Genomic DNA, 9,417 nt, shown 5'->3' on the forward strand with positions numbered 1-9,417 from the left:
TGAGGGTGTTGCTATCCCGCTCCACCGATTATCAAGAATAAAAACAATACCTGAAGTGATTAGCTACCTCCCTAAGAATCTGCATGTTGCCGTAAAGACTTTGAACTCAGTAATAGAAGTCCTGGAATTTTAGACCATAAACCCATATACACTGTGCTGATGTATCCCCTAATCTGATCTGATTCCTCCAGAATCTGTCAAGGCTGACCTGAAATCTGAAAACTCTCCTTTGCCTTCTGTTTCTTTTGGAAAGTTTCCCTTTGCTTATTTTATCTTAAAGAAATCTAAACATCATAAGCCATATATGAAAGGCCTACAGCCAATAGGGGGAAAAACTGAGAGCATTCCCCTTCACCCTAAAGTCTGGAACACGACAGAGGTGTCCACTCTAACCACTATTGTTTAATATAGTGCTGGAAGTCCTGGCCTCAGCATTCAGACAACACAAAGAAATAAAAGGCAAACCAATTGGCAAAGAGGAAGTCAAACTTTCACTCTTCACAGATGACATACAAGACACTGTATGAGGAAAAAAACGAAAGATTCCACCAACATGTTGGATCCACCCCCTGAAAGACTCCACAAAAAAACTGCAAGAACTGCTACATGGGTTCAGCAGTTGTAGGTTATAAAATCAATGTACAAAAGTCATTTGCATTTCTATACACCAATAATGAAGCAGCAGAAAGAGAAATCAAGGAACGGATCCCATTCACAACTGTACCAAAAATATAAGATAGCTAGGAATAAACCGAATCAAAGAGGTAGAAGTTCTGTACACTGAAAACTATGGAAAGTTTATGAAAGAAATGGAGGAAGACACAAAGAAATGGAAAAACATTCCATGCTCACGGGTTGGAAGAACAAACATTGTTAAAATATCTATACTACGCAAAGCAATCTACACGTTCAATGCAATCCCTATCAAAATAACACCAACATTCTTCACAGAGCTGAAACAAATAATCCTAAAATTTGTATGGAATCACAAAAGACCTCGAATAGCCAAAGTAATGTTGAAACAGAAAACCAAAGCTGGAGGCATCACAATGCTGGACTTCAAGCTGTGTAACAAAGCTGTACTCATCAAGACGGTGTGGTACTGGCACAAAAACAGACATAGATGTCGATGGAACAGAACAGAGAGCCCAGGCAGAGATCCACAAAGGTATCACTAACTAATCTTTGACAAAGCAGGAAAAGAGTATCCAATGGGAAAAAAACACAGTATCTTCAGCAAATAGCGCTGGGAAAATTGGACAGTGATATGCACAGGAATGAACCTGGACCACTTTCTTACACCATACACAAAAATAAATTCAAAATAGATGAAAGACCTAAATGTAAGGCAGGAAACTAACAAAATCCTACAGGAGAAAATAAGAAGCAACCTTTTTGACCTCAGCCACAACTTCTTACTAGAAATGTCTCCAGAGACAAGGGAAACAAAAGCAAAAATGAACTTTTGGACCTCATCAAGATAAAAATCTTCTGCACAGCGAAGGAAACAATCAACAAAATTAAAAGGCAATCAACAGAAAGGAAGATATTTGCAAATGACATATTGGATAAAGCGTTATTATCCAAAATCTATGAAGAACTTAATAAACTCAACCTCAAAAAACAAATAATCCAGTAAAGAAATGGGCAGAAGACATGAATAGACACTTTTCCAAAGAAGACATCCAGGTGGCTAATAGACACATGAAAAGATGTTCAACATTACTCATCATCAGAGAAATAAAAACCAAAATCACAATGAGATACCTCCTCACACCTGTCAGAATAGCTAAAATGAACAACTCAGGAAGCAGCAGATGTTGGTGAGGATGCGGAGAAAGAGGATCTCTTTTGCACTGTTGGTGGGAATGCAATCTGAGGCAACCACTCTGGAAAATAGTATGGAAGTTCCTCAAAAAATTAAAAATAGAACTACCCTCTACCTTATGATCCAGCAATTACACTGCTGGGTATTTATCCAAAGGATACAAAAATGCTGATTCTAAGGGGCACCTGCATCCCAAAGTTTATAGCAGCACTATCAACCATAGCCAAATAACAGAAAGAAGTCAAATGTCCATCAATTGACGAATAGATAAAGAAGAAATGGTCTACATATACAATGGAACAATACTCAAAGATCAAAAAGAATGAAATCTTGCCATTTGCTACAACATGGATTAAACTAGAGTGTATTAAACTAAGCAAAATAAGTCAGTCAGAGAAAGACAAATATCATGTGATTCCACTCCTATGTGGAATTTAAGAAATAAAGGAAGGGAAGGGAAGGAAAAATCAGACAAAAACAGAGAGGAAGGCAAACTGTAAAAGATTCTTAACTATAGGAACAAACTGAGGGTTGCTGGAGGGGAGGAACATGGGAGGATGGGATAAATAGTGATGGGCATTAAGGAGGGCACTTGTTGGGATGAGCACTGGGTGTTATACTTAAGTGATGAATCACTGAGTTCTACTCCTGAAACCAATACTATACTGTATGTTAACTAACTTGAATTTAAATAAGTAAATTAAATAATAATAATAATAATAATAATAATAATAATAATAGAATCTGGCTGCCTCTTGGCAAAGTTTTCTGCTGCTGTCCTTTAAACTGATGTTTTCTTTTTTTTAATTCTTCACTCACATAACTCAAAGATGGGGGGATTTTACTTGTTTTAGATTTTCTCTTTCAAATGACTTGTCCTCTTTACTCTTGCAAAAATTTTCCCCATTCTGGAATTCATGGCATTTGGTTTAACTATCTGTAACCTCTCCCTTGTCATCAACTGCTTGATCTCCTAGCCAAACCCCTTGCTGTTGATGACTTCAGCTCCTGGCTCGCTCATACCCTCTATTCATACCCGGTCATCATGTCCAGTGATGCCAACCTCCATGTACACGATCCATCTATCATGGTGGTGTGACAGCTGCTTTATCTCCTCAGATACAGGAAAGTTACCACATTCCTACCCAGCCACTCTCCACCACTGTCATGCCTTTTAGCTCATCATCACCAGGTTTTACTTAACCCTACTAATGGGGCCCTATTATTATTTTTCTTTTTGCCTAATGAGGCCTTCTTCCATAGCTTCCATCACTTTCACACAATTCCTTAAATCTGTTTTACTTCTCTCCTTACCTTTAGGTTGGATGCACCATTATCATATGCATACCTTTTCAAGTACTTTCTGCTATCTTTTTTTTTCTTCTTCTTTCCATCATACTCACCTGGGAAAACCTCAACTTTAGTTGAACACAACTCCCAGCTTTCTTCTCTCCTGTATTGGAGAGGCTGTCTATTACCAGTGAATATCACACACAATGATGGGCATCACTTTAAATTCTTTAAACTAATCTTCAACCATACTATGTTTCTGATGATAATGATGATGCCCTTTCTGACATTCTAAGATGACTATAACATTTCCTCTGTTGTCAAACATCCCATATTCCTTTTAAAACAGAGTGATGGTAAAAGTCATCAGAATAATGCTCAATTAACTTCGGCCATCAAATCCTCTTGTGCGTATAGGCACCCTCTGTTTTCCCTTCTGTGACAGACCAAGGCATTAAAATAAACCCCCCAAATGATGCCCAGGGTCTTATACCCTTTCCTCCTTTCAAGGTCTGTGTTTCTTGAATTCTCTCCTCCTTCCCAGTATCTCCCTTTCCACTAGGTCAGTTCTACATACAGACACACATGCTCTGAACAAAGTTCAGGCAGAGGTTCCCTATAACACAAACGAACTGAATAAATGTCAAAAAATGATGGCTGTATAGTAGCATCTTTGAGAACACATGTGTAAAGCTAAAGAAATTTAAAATCAACTTATTTTAAAGCACTGCAGAGTCCAAAATTGTATCTGCAGACTTGATTCACCCTACAAATCTTTCGATTTTGACTTTTGAAATTATGCCTTAACTTAATAAAGTACACTTTCATCTTACTATGGTTTTATTTTCCTGCCTGGCCTCCTCCCCATCCTAGTAGACCCTCTTTCTTTGCATCATACTCTCATACCTCACTACATTTTTTTTCATAGCACTTGCCACAATCTGTTATTATATTTTTCTGTTTTTACATCTATCTCCCCTGGGTGTATATAAACACCACGATGCCTAAAATTTATTGGTCACATTCACAATTGTATCCTTAGTGTCTAAAATACTGCTTGGCCCAAATCCATGCTCAGTGTTATTTGAATGGATCAGCCAATTAATGATTGACTGCCTGAATCAAATGCACAGTAATTCAAAGTAAGATATAATTACTTAATAAACTATGATTTGCTTGGGCTATTCTAAAATATATATCATAGGATTACTTGCATTTATGATAAGTGGGTTTTGGCCTTTCTTCTCTCTCTCTCTCTCTCTCTCTTTTTAATTGCATCTTTCTGTTTAGCCAACTGCCAGGCTATCTCTTAACACTTTTCAAGCCACTGCCCATGGGCCTCATGCAGCAAGGTTTCATGTTTATTTGCTGCTAATGCTTCCTTGTGTCACATACAAAGACATATGGTACGGACTTGTGATGAGAATTTGAGAGAGTTTCCATACCGGTTAGGAATCCTTCTGAATAGAGGTATAGAAATCCAAAACTCAAACTGACTTAGGAAACAGGGAATTCATTGACCCAAGTAACTGAAAAGTACATTTCTCTCTTTTCAGAGAATTTGCTTTTGGTTGACGTCATTCTCAGTGGGCCACCTAGCAAAGGAGGTGACTACGTCTGCTCCATATCTTACATCTTTTCGGGTGAAAATCCAGGGGGAAGGGGGGATTCTTTACTCTAGTAACCTAAGAAAATATTACTTTTTGCACTATTAATTCTGATAAAATCAATGCACATTACTTAAAAAAATGGAGTTGAGAGAATTTAGTGTTTATTCAGCTGAGTCCTTGCCTCATTTGAGGCTCAGCTCAAATGTTACCTTTATGGTCACTCCTTTTCTGACCACTCTGTCTAAAAGAGAGCCAACCTTCTTCAGAACACTTCTAACTATTTGACCTCACTGCATAAATGATTACTTTCTTTATTTTCTTCGCCAGAATGTTATCTTCACAAAACCACGATATATTTGTTTTATCGCTGCATTTCTAGCCCATAATCACACAATAGGCGTTCAACAAATATTTGTTGAATAAATTAATGAACCAACCTAGACCTCCGGCCAAATGCTTTACCCTTGAGCCTGCAATGAACTGAGAAAGGAGGGGTTCCCAACAGGGACTAGTAAAAGACGAGTGAATAAATCATGAGTGGAGACAGTCTTTGAACATTAATGCATGGACTTTCTGAAAACTATTTTGTATGATCTGAGAGTTTTCTGCTAAATTTATTATTTTTATATGTTTTCGCAGTAAATTGATGTAAGGTATCAACAAATCATTGACAAACAACATGTGATAGTAGTACCATTAAATCTCTGCTTCATGGAGAGCTTATGGTGGATCATGTTTTCTGTATCATTGTCACATTGCTCAAGCCTAATCGGTAATACTTATAATAACAATTACAGACACAGTTGAGGCTTTTTTATCATAATTTGGACTCTAAAGTATTACATTTTATTTGCTTTTTTTATGTTGCATCTTTTTAAAAAGCTTATTATTTTGGTATAAATTATATATTTTTGTCATTATAAAAATTCAAGGACATTTTGAGAAAAAGGGAAGATAACCATCCAAATGCTCAGGGCCCAAAATGTTATCTCTGTGTATCTACAGATAACAATGCTTTTAGCTACATTTGTTTCCAGATTTTTTTTCCCAAAAAAAACATCTTATATGTGCCAAATTCCCTGAGGCCTTGCATGTTTGAAAATGTCTGTGAACTTTTTACTCTGAGGACAAATTGTTTGGTAGGATATTCTTAGGTCACATTTTTCTTGGGACATTGAGACATTGCTTCATTGTCTTCTGGCTCTAAAGGTTGCAGTGGAAAAGTCTGAAGCCAGCCTAATCATTTTCCACTGTTTAGGTCATTTTCTTTTCTCCTCTGGAGGCTCATAAGATGTTTTCTACACCTTGAACCTTGGTAACATCACCAAATGATGGCTTGACATTTATGTTCTGTATTAATCTTTCCAAGAGAAGAAAGTGCATTTTTTACTTGCAGATTAGTTACTATTCTTAATTTTAGCACAAATCTCTTCTAGCTTACCTTTGAATTTTGATTTCTGTTTAATTCATTGGAATCATTTTTCTCAAATAACAAATACATCATATTGAAACATTTTGTTTTTTTCTGTCATCATCTCTTTTCACTCTAGTCAAAGTTATTATTTTTCCTGTATATGTCCTTAAACTGGCCACTCTTTTACTGTTTTTAGTAAATATTTTGAATTATGCCCAAAGGAAAATTAACAAAGGCCTGTTGTCCATGGGAAGCTACTTTACCAGAAGCCTCTCTGACTTGATGGAAGGGCAACCAGCCAACTCCAGCTCCTGTTAGCCTCTTTATCCCACATAAAGAGAGAGAGAGAGAGAGAGAGAGAGAGAGAGAGAGAGAGCACTAAGGCATACTTCCCAAGGACTAAGTTCTACTAAAAACCTGAGCTGTAACTATAAAAATATATATAAAAATATATAATGCTTACCCTCCCCAGCATCTTACCAGCACATCAACAGGGCTTCAACTTAAAAACAACAGATTGGAACAGAAATATTCAAGACGTGGAATCTATTTAAGAAGGGGTTCTTAGGGGAAACCCATAGGCAATGGGGGGAAGGAGTAAATGTCCAACAAAGAAACTAGAGAAAACTAAAGCTTCATGCCCAGCTTTCAACCAAAAATTACAAGGTATGCTAAAAGACAAGAAAAACACAGTCTGGCAAGACAAAGCAGGTATCAGAACACAACTCAGATATGACACAGATTTTTTTTTATGAAGTTTATTGTCAAATTGTTTTCCATACAACACCCAGTGCTCATCCAAAAAGGTGCCCTCAATACCCATCACCCACCCTTCCCTCACTCCCACCCCCCATCAACCCTCAGTTTGTTCTCAGTTTTTAGGAGTCTCTTATGCTTTGGCTCTCTTCCACTCTAACCTTTTTTTTTTCCTTCCCCTCCCCCATGGGTTTCTGTTAAGTTTCTCAGGATCCACATAAGAGTGAAAACATATGGTATCTGTCTTTCTCTGTATGGCTTATTTCACTTAGCATAACACTCTCCAGTTCCATCCATGATGCTACAAAGGGCCATATTTCATTCTTTCTCATTGGCACGTAGTACTCCATTGTGTATATAAACCACAATTTCTTTATCCATTCATCAGTTGATGGACATTTAGGCTCTTTCCATAATTTGGCTATTGTTGAGAGTGCTGCTATAAACATTGGGGTACAAGTGCCCCTATGCATCAGTCCTCCTGTATCCCTTGGGTAAATTCCTAGCAGTGCTATTGCTGGGTCATAGGGTAGATCTATTTTTAATTTTTTGAGGAACCTCCACACTGTTTTCCAGAGATGACACAGATTTTGAAATTACCAGACAGAGAATCTAAAATAAATATGATTACTATGTGAAGGACTCTACTGGAAAAAGTGGACAAAGTGCAAAGACAAACAGATAATGTAGTAAATGGACAAGTAAAATGAATGGCAGCAGCGCTATAAAGAATGGGAGGAAGGAACTGAGAGCATTCTGTTTATAGCAGTTTTATTCATACTCGCCAAAACCTGGAAGCACTCAAGATATACTTCAAAGGTGAATGATATTGCAGTATACCCATATAATGGAAAACAATTAAAATTATTAAAAAAAAAATTTTTAACATTTTATTTATTTTTGAGACAGGGAGAGACAGAGCATGAACAGGGGAGGGTCAGAGAGAGGGAGACACAGAATCTGAAACAGGCTCCAGGCTCTGAGCTGTCAGCACAGAGCCCGACGTGGGGCTCGAACTCACGGACTGCGAGATGATGACCTGAGCCGAAGTCGGCCGCTTAACCGACTGAGCCACCCAGGCACCCCTCAAATTATTTTTAAAAAATGAATTATCAAGCCATAAAAAGACTTGGATTAAAATTGAATATATATTGTTAAATGAAAGAAGCCAATCTTCAATGTCAACATATTGTATGATTCCAACCATATGGCATTCTGAAAAAGGCATAACTATAGAAACAGTAAAAAGATCAGTGTTTGCCAAGTGTTTAGAGGGCGTGGATAAGGGTTAGCAGGTGAAGCACAAGGGATTTGGGGGGCAGGAAAACTGTATGATACTATAATGATTGATACATGACATTATGCATCTGTCAAAGCCCATAGAACAGTACAGCACAAGTAGCAACCCTTCATGTCAACTATGGACTTTAGTTAATAACAGTGTATTAATATTGGTTCATTCATTATAAGAAATGTCCCATACTAATGCAAGATATTACTTATAAAGGAATAGTATATGGGGCACGGGAGGTGGGAACCAGGGAATGTCTGTACCAGCTGCCCAATTTGCCTGCAAATCTAAAACTATTAATCAAAAATTCAATCTTTAAAAAAAATTCAGTCTTTTCATTTCACCACACACACACACACACACACACACACACACACACACACACACGATTAACATATTAATTGGCTCACTAATTTGCCTTGTTTTTGGTGTACCTACTACAAACGTACTTCAGAGATACTGCAGGTGTCTGCAGGTATTTGCAGGTATACTGCAAATAAGGCAAGTTAAATGATTTTTTTTTTACTTCCCAGTGCATGCACAATTATGTTTACACTACCCAGTAAAGAAAGAAAGAAAGAAAGAAAGAAAGAAAGAAAGAAAGAAAAGGAAAATGCAATCGCTGCGAAGTTCAATGAAGTGAAGGGCAAGAACATGAGGTGTGCCTGTGTACCCAGGCACTGTACTTGGGCATACAACTTTATGGAATTCTCCTGATGTAGGGAGCACCTAAAGTAAACATACAGTATTATACTGGATTAAGGATAGACCATATTTTAAAATGTGGTAACTATTACTATGGCTACTACAACTCCCACCATTACTACCTCTGGTTATGGATGGGTTCCTGCATTTATCTGCAGGGATAACCCACACAGTGTGTACATTATATATATATGTATATGTATATATCATATATCATATATATGAGAAATTTTTTCTCCTTTAGCAAATATTTTCCTCTAAAGGAAAACCATTGAAATAAAAAGAGGCTTTTCTCAGAGCGGAGAACTGTTGCACACAGTGCATTGATGGTGTTCTTACTACAGAATATAGCCTCGCTTCTAAGTTTATGTCTACACACGGATATAAATGCCAGCAGTCTTAACACTTTGCTCTCTAGTTTTCTGACTCTTCTGTTTGTTGGCTCTGTTACAGTTAACATCCAGTCTTCGCTTGGCTGAAATGACTTTATGTTGTCTAACTTGGTTAAATCAGTCGTTCTGAA

Source organism: Felis catus, chromosome B4 (genome assembly GCF_018350175.1).
Source record: "Felis catus isolate Fca126 chromosome B4, F.catus_Fca126_mat1.0, whole genome shotgun sequence".
NCBI classification, from domain to species: domain Eukaryota; kingdom Metazoa; phylum Chordata; class Mammalia; order Carnivora; family Felidae; genus Felis; species Felis catus.